The 15666-nt window shown below is 36.4% G+C and overlaps 1 protein-coding gene across 4 annotated transcripts in view; it reads right to left on the minus strand.

Moving 5' to 3' along the window:
- The window catches only part of LOC106086286 (uncharacterized), a 245847-nt gene extending 234096 nt beyond the window's left edge, over positions 1-11751 (minus strand). For 2 of the 4 annotated variants that reach the window (XM_059368155.1, XM_059368156.1), the window contains exon 1: positions 11344-11750. The gene's annotated coding sequence lies outside the window, so the exon portion shown is untranslated. Of the gene's footprint in view, positions 1-11343 lie in introns of all 4 variants that reach the window. The other 2 variants (XM_059368154.1, XM_059368157.1) reach the window with 2 other exon arrangements.
- Between the last annotated feature and the right edge of the window lie 3915 nt (positions 11752-15666).

A 15666-nucleotide genomic window follows, 5' to 3' on the forward strand; every position in this document is an offset into this window, starting at 1 on the left:
TTACATGCCATAGTACCTCACCAATGTTGCCAGCATTAGGCGGTAAAACCACCGCTGAAAATTTTTTTCTGATAGCCTCGCCAGGATTCGAACCCAGGCGTTCAGCGTCATAGGCGGACATGCTAACCTCTGCGTTACGGTGACCTCCATTGCTGGCCTCCATCGCTGCCATTGTTTCTGTTAATGTTCACAATCTTGTGGCATTTATTTATTATGTGATGCTGAATAACTACAGTGATGGACATCCCCGTTTAACCTACAGGTTAGTATATATCATTCACAAAAGTTTCTCAAAAATGTCTTTATTTTTAAATGAAAGCAACGATGCACTGTGAGATAGATACGAAATAACAAATAAAAAACTGTCATTTGAGAACTGGTAGAGATAACTCTATGAAATTTTGAATGGTTAGAGCAGAGGTGTTATCTATATGAATTACATTATTGTAAAACCCTAAGTGGTCCAGCGATTCTTGGCAGGGTCCTAAAGTTTGCCAACTGGAAATTTCGAAATATTGTGTTCCGAATCCCAAATTTTTTTGCTGGATAATGCTGAATCCTTACAAAAAATTCCATTCGAGATCCACAATTTTTCTCCTGGCTTCCTGGATATTCGACTTTTAATATTTATTTGAGATTGAGATTTACGAAGGAACTTATGATTTGATTTTCTCTCCAATGCATGATTTGGATTGGTGACAAAATTTACAATGACTTTGCTGCAAAAAGTGTTCACATTCGACTATTCAGATAAAAGTTGTACTGTTCTGAAGTCTAAAGATGTAAAAGTGGATTTTTTACATTTTGTGGTCAAAAAAGAAAGAACTATTTCTTCGTTAGCATTATTTTATTCGACGACGGAACAACAGCTTAAGGTTATTTTGTCCAAACGCCATCTTTCAGTTTCAGGTATACAGAGGTCTAAGTCTAAAAATTACAAATGATCAAATTCGATCGCATAAGTCGGTTCTAGGTGATCGAGGATGCTGAGTTTAATCTTAAATCTTAGCCGCCGTATTTTGGTGCTTAAACGAAGCATGGTTGAAACTACAATACATTTACATAAAACATTACATAATATGTCTTAGGGATTTCCAACAAGATATTATCCAGATGGACGAGTTTGGCAATGTTGAGTTGTTGTTGTTTAACATTTTGTTTTATTTCATTAGTGAGCACCCGATTTTTTTCGTTGCTCTAGATGCCCTAGAGAAAGCCGTCATCGGTTGCATTAATGGTTTCGAGTTACTTTCCATCTCGAACGTAGCTAAGGACCGAGCCGCCCCCAATCCTCCCATAATAATATCGTCTAAAGAAAAATATTTTGATTACATTTTTTCTAAACACAAAATTTCAGTAAAATTTTCTTTAATAACATATCATATTTGTAACATTCTTTAAAGAAAAAATTAGGCTCAGGCCAGGCCAATTTTTCTTAAAGACCATATTGTAATAAAATTCTTACTAAAAACAAAATTTTAATGGAATTTTTCTAAACAAATTTGAATGAAAAATTTTCTAAAGACAAAGTTTCAGCGTAACATTTTTTAACGACAATTCTTTAGCCAGGGTCGGACCCCACTCGAAATTATTTTTTATTACAATTTTTTCCAAAGACAAAATTTTTATAAATTGTTTCTAAAGATAAAATTTCAAAAACATTTCAATAAAATTTCTTGAATTGAAAGCACATCTAATGTCCGGATATGCTAACATTGTATGGTCCTTGACCGCGAGAAAACATTATAGGTAGGCAACTAGGTCGTGAAGAGCTGTTTCAGTGGACTGGCCCTTACTATGTGCTCGCTGTGGCCGAGACAGGTGATCTCTTGGGATCTTTGCCCTAAGATATGTTTCTACCAATTTGAAGGTTGACAGACTAATAGGACGAAAATCTTTCGCCTTCGTGTGATAAACTTTTCCTGCATCCAACAGGTATATACGACATGCTGATACAAGTAGTGTATATCTCCCTAAGCCTATACTTATCGGACTCAGCTTGTAATTTAACCGGAGATACATCACTTGGCCTGGCTACTGAGAGGAGTATTTAATTAATATATTCATTTAGTCATTCCGTTTGCAACACATCGAAACGTCTGTTCGTCCGTCTGTTGTAATCACTCTACAGCCTTCAAAAATTAAGATATTGAGCTGAAATTTGGCACAGGTACGTCTTTTTGCTACACGCAGGTTAAGTTATTGAACGGGCCAAATCGGACCATATTTGGATATAGTTGCTATATAAACCGATCTGCCGATAAACGGTCTAAAGTCCATAAAAGATTTATTTAATATCCGTTCAGATCGGACTATATTTAGATATAGCAGTCATATAGATCAATCAGCCGATTAAGGGTCTGAAGCCAATAAAAGCTTTATATATGACCCGATTTCGCTGAAATTCGAAACAGTGAGTTGGTTTAAGCCTCCCAACATCCGACCTTAGTATGGTTCAGATCGGACTATATTTAGATAAAGCTGTCATCTAGACCGATATGCCGATTAAGGGTCTGTAACCTATAAAAGTTTTATTTATTACCCGATTTAGTTGAAATTTGAAATAGTGAGTTGTTTTAAGTCTCACGACATCCGACCCAAATACGTATCAGATCAGACTGTATAGATATAGCTGTCATATAAACCGATCTTCTAATTAAGGGTCTTAATCTCATAAAAAGCATATTTCTCGCCTGATTTCGATGAAACTATTATTGTATATGAATTCTCGGGACTTGAATAAAATATGATCGAGACCAACACCTTAGTGGAGTTATAATAAAATAGTATGATTATTATATCTTTGGTGGTGGGTATAGATTCTGGAATAATTCTCTCCTTATGTGTTATGTACGAAAAACACAAATGAAATTTGTCGAGTCAAATTCCATGTTTACAAAATATTTCAAACTCTCAAAATATTTCAAACAACTCATAAAAAAAATAAGTTCACATAAGACATTTTCGCCAACTACACTTCTTTTCTGGCAAACATTGGATTTTGTTTACGATAAAATTACACGTTTGTTTAGGACAAAATTCTTGCAAAAATTTGTGACAAATATAAAGTTTTTTTACACCGACAGTACCTTTCAATCTGGATATATAAAAGATATTCGGGGTTTCAAATAGTTTGTCTTTACTTATAAATTAATTTAACGTCATGCTTATGAACATATATTTGTATTCTATTTAATTTTAAAATAGATTGTGCATATTGAAAAGGATGCGAAGTTCAATTTAATGTTGTAGCATATTTCTAACTCAATATTTTACCAATTATAAACAGATTTATGTTGGTAATTCGAACTCTTCAGGAGTATATTTGGATTTATTTCGATGTTAGATACACAGTTATATTAAAAGCCTTACATATTGTCCGGCTTTATACCATTATGTAATGCTATCTATTCAAAGAATAGTATAGCATAAAAAATTTAAAAGTCAGCAAGTGTTGTTGCTGGAATCATTTGACTGTTTTCTCGTATCGCAATTTTATTTTCGACCAAGAAATTCAATGATTTTTGTCGTTGGACGTAAATTTGGCAAAACTTTAAAAATTGGTTAACTCGGAAATTACAGTCCATCTATACCCTCTCTCTTTCTAGTAGGAGAATAAGAAAATAATTATTGGTCCGGTAAACGAGAAATCGTTTGCGGCTATCGAAGCCCATTTACCGTAAAAGAGTTTTAAGTTTAACACCAAAAGGAAAGTACTTTTACCGTAGGCAAAGTTGCTATAAGGATTGCAAAACATTCAATAATGCTACATTTAAGGCAAATGTTTGATGTGTTGAAGCAAAACAATACATAGTTATAACAAAAGAAAAACTTTTTCTTTCCCGCAAAAATGTCTCAAACGTTTTTTTGCGCGTAGTCAGCAAAACTTTTTATGGAAGCAAATTTTATATTACACTAACCTTTGCCGCTAGGTCATATAATTAAATAAATTAATAAGTGGGCATCTAGGGCTAGTTAAATGAAATGAAAAAGCTTTCAGGAGAATTTGCTTTGTGAGAATATTGAAAAATAATTTTCTTTAGATTTTCGATCGATTTTAATAAAGTTCGAAGGAGAATTTGAAGACATCATTTAAGCAGAATGTAGATGATTTTAAAAAATTGAGTAAAAAATTTTCAAAATTTATATATTTTGTAATATTTAATAAAAATAGTTAATATTTTGTTTGTTTGCCAAAAAGCTATTGAACTCATAAAACTAGTTTGAGAGCAAATTAAAATGAGCGCAAAAGGAAAAAAATCTTCAAAATACTGCAGCCGAAACTATAACTACCAACATTAGGAGGGGATAACCACTGCCAAAATTCTTTTTAGATGGTCCCGCCAGGATTCGAACCCAAGCGTTCAGCGTCATAGGCGGACATGCTAACCTCTGCGCTACGGTGACCTCCAAACAGAGCCGACTTAATGAACCAAAATCGTACTCACACTTCTAACATGTTTAATCTTCAACGGTTGCTTGTGAAGTCTAATTTAGAATGGTAAAACGTAATGCATAAAAATGTAGTTTGTTAAAGATCTCCTTTATAAACCAAAGATTCCATCGTATTAAATTCAAATCGACTAATAATAGCGATTTTTATTGGATCGAACTAATGTGGTGGGTATCTTGTTGGCGTAACAATAACTCTGACAAATACAGTCTCGTTCCTATTAATGACACCTGTACGAGTATCTGTACAATTATTTAGCTATGTATGTTCAAAACCACACATTAACTAACTGTGGTGGAATTTTTGCCTTTATTTTGTACGTAGTGCAGATGTTATATGATCGGCTTCAACTTGTTTGAATGGATGAGTCGTCTGTCCCCCAATAAGGTAGCAACGGATTAATGAATGCTTGGTTGCAAACATTGTCATGTGTTCAGAGAATTAACGTAGCTACAAAATTGCAAAGAAAATTCGGTTGTAATCCCAAACGTTCGAATTGATAAATACATGCAAATAGCAAACATAATTTTTCAATTACTTTATTATATGAGGATAGGTTTAAAAATTCCAGTTTAAGGTGCTATTACAGGATATGTATTCTCATATATAATTTTTTTTAATGTGGCAACCTCGAAAGTTGTACACATTGTGTAATACTTACAAAATATTTTATATGAAAAATGCATTTTGGAATGAATATGAAGTTCTACTAAAACTCTATTCGTATTTGACGTACACAAGGAAGGACTTCTGGATACAGAAAGTGTAAGCACATATGTAAAGCACATGTCGTGTAATGGCACCTAAACGGAGCAATTGACATTATATTTGCGTTAAAAGAAAAATTCGTTATGGGATATGGAATAACAAATCGAATATTCATGATCGCCATGAAATTCTGAGTCGAACTAGCCAAGTCCGTGTGTCGAGCCGAAAGTGGAATTCATTCTTTTTTAGTTTACTTTCTTCGATGTTCTCAAAGCTTCTGAAGTTATTGTTGTTATAGTCATTTCCAATTAGATTTAGTCCAGCGAAACAACGGTTTTTTGTTGCCAACTTCCAACTTTTTTTCTATGCTCATAGGTTACTTTGAAGAGGAGGGAGCGGTGTTTAACCACTCCCTTGCGTCTACAATCATACACCTAGTTCATTTTAGCCTATAAAAATAAATTCTTGAAAAGCCTACGGTAGGAACAACCTACTCTTCACCTTTTCTTTAATCTTCACCCATTCTATGCAAGTCTGTTCAGCCATAAACGATTCGAATTAATTGAATTTTGCCTCGCGAAACCGAGCATTGGCCTACTTGATATTACCTGTTAGTGCTTTCAGGGCACTATTCCCCAGTTGGCCACAGTGATCCATTTTGTTTGAAAAATAGAACATCATAGGGACCAATGGCCAAATATTGGCGAAAAATGCCAATATCTTGAACTCTTTGATACTTTCGGTGCCAAATTATTTAGATTCTACTTGATATTTCCAGTAAGTGCTTTTAGGGCACTACTTCCCAGTTGGCCACAGTGGGCCATTTTGTCCGAAAGATAGAGCAACAAAGACAGCCGAGTTGGTAGCGTGCTTGGATTACCAGTACAGGGATTGTGGGTTCGATTCCCGCCAGAAGCTTTGGTCTGTCGCTACTATGGTATCACAATGGACTTGAAATTGTCTAAGTAAATCTGTATAGGACTGCCACTCTTATCTACCCTAACCTAGAGCATCAAAAGGAAAAATGGTCAAATATTTGATTTATCCGTATATGTATTACGATTTCATAATGTTTGTATTGGAATGTCATATTTTTCATTTTTGTATTAGACAAAAGTTCTAAAACATAATTTGCATTAGAATTTTGGCATAATTGTATTAAGCTTTTGTTTGTTGACAACCCTGTCATTAGCTGTACTTTTCCCAATTCATGTGTATTTGTGTAATGACAGATTTTTTCGCTATGACAATTACACTACTCCCGTCGTACACATGATTTTGTGCATCTGTTGGAAGTTGCATTGATGGCTTCGAAAGCTAGACAACGGCAACGGCTCTCGCTGTTGCTCTGTGTGTGCAGGTTCGAATCCCGGCCGGGCTCTGCCGAATTTTTTCAAGTTCTTTGCCAGTTATGGCGAGATCATTAAATTGTAAAATTTTTTGTTTGTTTCTCTGTAGAGGCGAACTCAATTATCGGAGATTTTCTTTGAAAATGGGAAAAGAAACCCAGAGATAGCAACACACCAACCACTATGGGACGCGTTTCGTCTTTGGTTGGAAGACTTTTCAACCATATTAGGTGTGATGGCTTCAAGGGTCATGCGTTGATTTTTTTATAATGAATTTTATATATATAAAATTGAATTTGTGTTTGTTTGTTTGTTTTTCCCATATAGACTCAAAAACGGCTGAACCGATTACCTTGAAATTTTCAAAGATTGTGAAGGATTTTTTTGACGTCGGAAGGGGGCGGACCCTCCCCCTTAACCCAAATTACTACCCAAAAATAAAGTGGACTGATCGGGACAATATGGGACTCAAATGAAGGGTATTCAGGAGTATAGAACGAATATCGTATTACAATTTTGGTCCAAGTTTCATATTAAAAATTGGGTACAATTACCTGGGGGTCCGCCCCAACACCAATACCGCCTAAAATAGGTTTTTTGGACGATCATGACAATATGGGACTCAAATGAAAGGTATTCGGGAGTAGATAGAAGGAAGTAGATAGAGTAGATAGAAGGAGAAATAGGCTTTATAATTTGTTGATTTCGAAAAAGAACACCACCCAAAATCAAAAGTGGACCGATCGGGACAATATGGGTAGCAAATGAAAGGTATTGAAAAATAGAATACGAATATGGTATTAAAATTTGGTCGCCCGACCCCGAAATTCCCCCAAACAGACATATTGGACGTTCAAGTCAATATGGGCCTCGAATAAAAGGTATTCGGGAGTAGATCTGGCATACAAAATCAGTTCGAAGTATAGGGGTCACCCTACCTCCCAAAAATGCTAAACGGGCATATGACCCATCATGACTATATGGGACTCGGTTTTTTGTTTGTTCCGTAGAATGAAAAACGGCTGAATCGATTTTCTTAAAATTTTCGCAGATTGCGTAAGTTTGTCTGGAAGGAAACATAGGCTTTATAATTTTTAGATATGGATGGGGCGATCCCTCCACCTTAAAACGCCACCCAAAACCAAAAGTGGACCGACGGGCACAATATGGTTATCAAATCAAAGGTATTGGACACTTGAAAACGAATATCGTATTAAAATGTTGGTCCAAGTACTCAGCGAGCCGCCCCAACCCAAAACTCCTCTAAACAGATATATTCGACGTTCCTATCAATATGGGACTCAAATGAAAAGTATTTGGCATTGGATTACAAATATGGCATTAAAAATTAGGTCCAAGTAATAGGAGGTCGCCCCACCCCACATACTCCCAAATGGGCATATTAGCCGACCATGGCTATATGAGACTCAAATGAAAGGTATTTAGAAGTAGATTACGAATATGGCATTAAAATTTGCGTTCAAGTCCAGGTGGCGCTTTTCCTCTTTAAAATACGTCAAATACGTTAATTGACCCATTATAACAATATGGAACTCAAATGAAAGGTATTTGAGAATAGAAAACTAATTTGATATCCAATTTTGTAGCCAAGTGTTCGGGGGGATATGAAGTTCAGTTTAGGGGGTGCTTTAGGGCGTCACCCCTCATATGCGACTATGGCAAATTGGAGCTCAAATCAACGGTATTTGGGGGTAAAAAACCAATTTGATATCTATTTTCAGGGCAAAGTACCGGTGGCCGCCCCAGCCGCAAAACACCCTACAAACGGTTCATTTTTACCGACCATGGCAATATTAGACTCAAATTAAAGGGATTTGTTGCACGAATTTGATATTCATATTTGAGTCGAAATGTCTGAGCTGCCATCGCTCCCCTAAAAATTACTTCTCATTACCTTAATTTTTTAAAACACCAGATCTCTTCTTTTTTTCTTTTTTCTTTTCTTCGAGATTACTTTTTAGTTTTTAGAGCGCACAACAAGCCGATTATTGGCTTAGGTGTATGTCTATAGTGGCATGAGGCAGATTAATATCTGCACACTTTTTCAACCTTACCTAACTGTCACCAAAAACGGGCCGTCACCTCGGGGGCCGCCCAAAACTCTCCAAATGGATATATAGACCAATCACGATAATTCGGCGTCATAGGCGGACATATACTACAATGGCACGAATTCGATATTCACAGTCAGGGCGAAGTGTCCCCACCCTCAAAAGGTATTAGAGAGTTAAAGAATGCGCAGCGGAGCGGGCCTGGTTCGGCTAGTATAATATATTATAATATATTTTCACACACTTATATTTCTACATTGTACTGACTTATTTTGCAATATTTTGTAGGAAAATATTATCAGCTGTTTATTTTCCCGTGTTCCATGAATTCGCGAAATATACAGATGGTTAATTTGGAGTGTTGTCAAATTCATCAAAATTCTATGTAAAAAATGGTTTATTAAAATGTGATATAATTCTTTGGATTAAAAACTGGCAATTTATTGTGATTTCCCACTAACGGAACATTACTCAATTCGCAAAATTTTTACGATTGCGGTCATCGGAACAGGCCTGATACTAATCACGTCGAATCATCTAATTTGAAAACAACAAAATACAAGAAATATTTTTCAATTATCCGATGTTTTCAATTATCCGAAGTCAGATAATTGAAATACGTTTCAATTAAACTCCGTTTACACTGCTCATTAAATCCGAATTTAAGGCTCTCGTCAGCTGATTTTATAAAGGGAAAACAGATGATCGAGCCATTAAATCCGGATTTAAAGAGCAGTGTAAACGCGGTTTTAATCGATGTTTGTAGAACTACGAATGTTTTCCATTTGTAGAACATTAGATATGTAAATGGTATTGTAATTAAAAGATTTGAGATTATAAAAATTATGAGGAGTAGATAGAAATTAGTGCAATGAGTGAAATCGTTAAATGCAGAAAATGAGAGGGCGGACGAGTGCGCCAGGAGGGGTTGCCTACGTGCCATTTGTCGAGCTACTGAACACAGTAGAGGGGATGGCCAAGGCGGCGTCGGTGGCGAGGTGGGACACGGTAAATGGTTGCCGAACTGTGAAGGCGCTATGGCCGGACATCGACCGAGTAGGACGAGCGAGTTGCTGGCGTTCGATAAGAGTCGATGAGGGGTTGACAGGGGTCATAGCTGGACACTGTGCCGTAGGCCGCATGGCGGCGCGCATGGGGATACCGCACAATGACTTCTGTAGGAATTGCCTCAATGAGGATAAGACTATTGAGCACTTGCTTTGATACTGTCCGTGTCTGCAGAGACATAAGCTCTCCTTTCTGGGGAGCCGTTTCTTCTGTGATCTGGGTGAACTTGAGAACGTGCCTCTGGTATCTCTACTGAGGTTTGTTGAGAAAACAGGATGGTTCCGACGGGGGGCGACACAGACTCCGGCGTAGGTAGGTCCGTGCTTACGTAGGGAAGAGCGGTCCTTCACCTCCCGCTCAGGTTACTCCACTCCTCCTGTCCTTTTCTGCCTTTTTATTTGTTTAACCTCAAGTACGACGTCTCACATTTTCCTTTTCTTCCCTTACTCTCTTTCTCTAGGGTACCAAAATGGGCAAAACTGGCATCTGAGTGAACTCACCTTTGGTGGGCGAACCATTCAACCTGACCAATTCTAAATGGTAACTTTGACCAAATGTAAAAATTCTATACTACAATAAATGTTTTCAATTAAGCGGAGTTGATATCTTTGAATTGTGACGTTTTTGGCATAAATTTGTATTTCAATTAAGAGATTTTTCAATTAAGATGAGTCAGAAGTCTTAAAATGTCCTTAAAATCAATTAGTTCAAGTGATTTTTTTCAATTAACCGATTTTTTAATCAAAATGTGTCCAATTAATCGGATTCGACTGTAGAAACATATTCAAAATTATTACGTGCAACTTATATGGTTTTCATGTTTTTAAAATAAGTTCACTGGCATTCGAAAAACATCAACAGGCATCTTGATCATTTCACCACCAAACATTCACTGAACAGTTATTTCTTAATCCAAGTTAAGACCTTTTCAGGTTAAACAAGTTGCATGACCTTACAAGGCCGTTCACGACACACGTCGTTTACAAGTTTACACCTTCCACAGTTAAAACTATTTACAAAAATTCCATTTGGATACTGTAAGTCGTACCGCTACTTGCGGCCATACATTAAGTTCATCCAAAAAAAGTGAAGCCTTTTGAAAAAAAATCAAAATTGTTATTCTTTAAAAAAAATCACTGAAGCGTTTGCTTGCACACCATCGCCACCACGCACACTAGCACATACTCGCACATAAACCACTACAAGCAAAAGGCCGCTTTATTTACCGCAACGATCACAACACATCACCGAGCATCAACAGCTACCGAAAAGCGGCATTTGTTACATTGGCTGATGCTTGCTTTAGTTTAAATTGCTATTATTTTTTGTAGTTGCTTTTGTTGTTTGTAGTGAATACAAATTCGATTTTGTTTTTACTTTACTCTTTTTTTCCACAACAATTAACTTTAATTACATCTGTAGAGAAGAAAAAAGTATGTATTGAAAAATACTTATTTTCCTACAATCAAAACATTCCACCGCCAACACCACCACTAACTAAACAGCATGAGGCATATGGTGCCAGGAAGAGAGGAGAGCGTGTACACAACGTGGAAATGGTGAACTAAACACAAAAGACGCCACATTACAAAACTTCAAAAACGTATGTATGGAATAAACAACACATAAACAAATAACAACAAGGTTGTTTTTATATTTATTTAAAATTATAAATTATGTAATTTAAACACACCTTTTGTTTTTTTTTTTGGGAAAGAAGCGATAGTTTAAGTAGGTTCACTTGACTTTCTCAAACTATTCAAAATGTTTTTTTTTTCTTTTTACTTGGTAGTCACAACTAACAAATATTTTTAGTCACTATTAATTAACGCCACAAAGATCAGGTGACTTAAAATTATTTCTCTATTTCATTCCTTTTTTTAAATTTCATTTATTTTTCTAATTACTTGGAAATCACTGCAAAGCAATTATTATATATTTTTTGCATATTATTTTCACAATTATTTTTTTCGATCTATTATTGCTTGTTAAACAAATAATGAACACAAAAACTTAGCAATTAGACATTTACACTCGTCGTTAGGCTTCATTCGATCTTCGATTCGAAAAACTCCGCGCGCAAAACCTTACCGATACGCATTGAAAGAAATCTCGTCGTAAACTGATAAAATAAACTTTAACGAAGCGGCAAACTGTCATAGCTCTTCGTGCACATTAACTTGGTTGATTGTGTTCTCCCCACTGCCACCGGCTCCACCATAGATTAGAGTAAACAAACCACAAGCGAATGTGAGGAGTAAAGCAAATGGAGAAACCTAAACAATAACAAAGTGTTGCCATATCCATCACTACAATATTACGAAAGACCTAAAATGTATAAACAAGCCGTGTTGATATGCGAACCATTGCCACCAGATGTCGTTAGAAAAAAGGCCTAATCTTTCACTCATTTTAAAGTTTATTTCCAAACTTGCACTCAACGGAAAGTTCGTTCCTAGAGATAGGCGACAGGTAAACACCCAAAAGGTATTAACCCGGTAAATTGGGTAAATACCCGGGTATTTGCCCATTTTTACCCAAAAGCTGAGTACATTTTCCAAACAATTTTTGATGATTTCGAATTCTTGTATATAAAACTGACCTTCTGATCTCATAAAATCGGATTTTAGTTCTATATAACCGCTATATACTCCGATCTCCAGATTTAAAGTTTTGAAGCAATAAATTGGTAAATTTTCATCCGATTTCCCTGAAATTCGGCACAGTGAGTTCTGGTACACCCCTACCCATTTCTGTGTAGTGAGATCGGACTATATTTGGATATAGCTGCCCTATAGACCGACCGCCCGATCTCTCGATATAGGGTACTGAGACCATAAATGATCCATTTATTTCCCGAATTCGATGAAATTTGGCACAGTGTGTTCTGGTAGACCCCTTCCTATTCCTGTCAAATGTGGTCTAGATCGGATCATATTTAGATATAGCTGCCATATATACCGATCTTCTGATATAGAGTATTGAGCCCATAAAAGGAGCATTTTTCATTCGGGTCTACTAGAACTCATTGTGCCAAAATTCATAGAAATTGGATGAAAAATTACCAATTTATTACCTCAAGACTTTAAGTCTGGAGATCGGTCTATATAAAAAAGGTATTTAATGGGTATTTACCCAATAAATACCCAAGCGTTGGAAATTTACCCATTAGAAACCTATTTCTATTCTTTCCCAAGTTTAACTAATTAGGCCGTTCGTCTTCTTCTTCGAAAAGCAAAAGAGTGGATGTGATGTGATCTTTTGTTATGTTATTTTAATAAGTGTTTATTGTGATGGATAACAGATGTTGCATAATTGTGTGAACAGAATATATTGATTGAATGACGTTTGTAATTTCGTCCACGGTAAATTGGGATGGTTATCTCGCCTCGTTCACCAGGATGTGACAAACGATTCTCCTATCCTATTTCTGGCGCTGTTTAACCTCTACTCTGCGGTCGACTGTACGACCATGACATCAGGCCACCCATCCATTGACGACAACAGGTTTAACGCCTACATCGGCAAACTTGCCTCATATTTTGCTGCAAGAAATCTGAAGATATTTTCCACCAAATCTTCACTGCATATACACATGAGGTGCGTAAGAAGCTGAAAATGATGGTCGATGGAGTGACAATACCGATCACCAAGTGTCTGAAAATATTTGGTGTCACATTTGACAGCTCTTACAAATTCTCCTCACATGCCTCAGAAATGTGCAATAAAGAAGTAGAAACAAGGTCCTCAATAACTTGTCAGCAGCACTTGATGACAAATGACAAAGAAACCTTGTTGATCACGCACTAAGCAATTGATCGGTCGTAGTAAGTTATGCAGCACCAGTGTGGTCTCATCAGCTTTGTGCCTTGAGGATAGGTTATATATAACGGGTGGCGAAGCTTGGTCCACATGAGTGGAGAGTGGATTAAGATAAAATATTGATAAATATTTTAACGAAATTTCACTTTCCTTTGGTGATTGATTTATTGGCGGGTCATTTATTTTACGGCTAGGCAATGCTCTATTAGATTGTGCCAAATGCATTACATTGATAGCCACCAAGTCCAGATCTAGAAATTTTGTGGGTCTAATTCAAGCAAAAACGCTGTTATTTATTGACAAGCGCTTAAGAAGATAAAATGGCGGAAATTAAAAAAAAAAAAAAAACTATAGTAAAATCCACTCCAAACGTTCGCTCACAGGGTGAAAGCTAACAGAGTCTTTTATATGTTGGACATTCAGAAGCAGTGGACAGACGAATTTCAATGCATACACGATGAAATGGATGAGCGCATTGGAAATTAATAAATAATCTTCATCTTCTAGTAATGGTTCCTTGCAAATCAAACATAATGAAGCTGCAGATGCAAGCGGATCAGGTGGTCTCATTGAAGACATGTTCCTATTTCTTCGTTAGTAAAGATAAAAAATGAGATAGGTTTTTAAAAATTCTTGACGAAATTAAAGTGTTTTCATACTCAGTGGTGGCACAATAGCATAGGTAGGGAAAAAAACCGAAAATCATTGAAAAAACTAGGCAGAACTATGCATGACATAATTGAACAACATATGTTTGTTGCAAAACACGAGATTTCCGAAATCTTGTCGCAAATCTAGATTTGCTCCAAGTGAAAACATGGTTTAATCTTCAGTTTTATTAAATTTTAATCGAAACTTTTAAACTCATATTTTTTCTCTTTTGTCTTTTTTTTTTGGTGCAAAGTTCAAAATATCATCTCCATTTTATTTGACCGACAACTGCATCGGCAATTGAGCATCGGAAGCTTTTACGTAATGTAAATATAAAACAATTAGTGCCTAAAACTATGCTTCATTTATAAATGGGAACTCTTTTTCCCTGGTGCCACAGAACAAACTCCTCTTTACACTTAAAAAATCTTCAAACAATATGCATATTGGATTTTTTTTGAAAAAATTTATTTTAATTACTAATTATATAGTGCAATATTCGTTCAATGTATTGTATGTTCAATATATGTTGTCTGCTACTGGCACCTCGATTGCTAAAGCGACTGCGCCTGATTGGCAGGGTCTTTTAACGAAAATACCCAGTTCGAGACATGAGGACAAGAACTATCCTATTTTATCTTCACATGCCTATAATTTGGCTTCTCTGGCAAATTAATACGCCCTTTAAGATAACGGAGTAATACAAGGCGTATCGCTCTCAGGTTTCTTGAGAGGCTTGGTGCGAATAATCCTAAAACTCTCACCGCTGCGGTCACCTGGAGAGCATCCCATACCCAAAAGAACTATGGCCAACTATAGTAAAATGGGTCCAAGAACCTTTTCTAATGTCGCTAGGGACCGCTTGGTAATAGTAGTTGTCGACAAGGGAGAATAACAGGTCTGCATACCTTAGAACAATTGGAATTGGATATACAATGGACTGTCATCTGTACAATCTGATGCCCTTGCAGAATTGTCTGACCCTCTTCCAGTTTGTGACTATGCTGACTGGTGTCGGGGACGATACAAATTATTAACTTAACTTAAATGGTTGAAACTTGCTTTGTAGGGAATAAAGCCTCATTATAGGAAGTGATGCTTATGCACATCACCAGATATGGGGAAGTTTGGATGTCAACGAAAGGGGTGAGCTGCTTTTTGAATGCATTATAAGTTGCAATCTGGCGATTTGTTATAAAGCGGATAAACCGACCTTTATTACCCGGAACAGGCAGGAGTTACTATTGTAGATATTACCTTTGGATATGCGACTGGGAAGTGTTACATGACCACAGCTTCTCTGATCATCTTTATTAGCAGCAGAAGTGGTTCCTCGGCTAAACAGAAGAAATGCAAGAAATTCACTACCGTAAGCAAGTTTATTAATAACTTACTTACTAAAAGAAACATTACGGCGGGCCTAAGATCTGTAAATCTAAGAAGATGGGTCAGCATGGAAACAACTCTAGCAGGCGTACTGTCTCCTCTGCTTTAGAATATAGCCATTGACAATGTATTATTGTATCTGGAAGGGAAAAGGTGT

Source organism: Stomoxys calcitrans, chromosome 4, assembly GCF_963082655.1.
Source record: "Stomoxys calcitrans chromosome 4, idStoCalc2.1, whole genome shotgun sequence".
Classification (NCBI taxonomy): Eukaryota; Metazoa; Arthropoda; class Insecta; order Diptera; family Muscidae; genus Stomoxys; species Stomoxys calcitrans.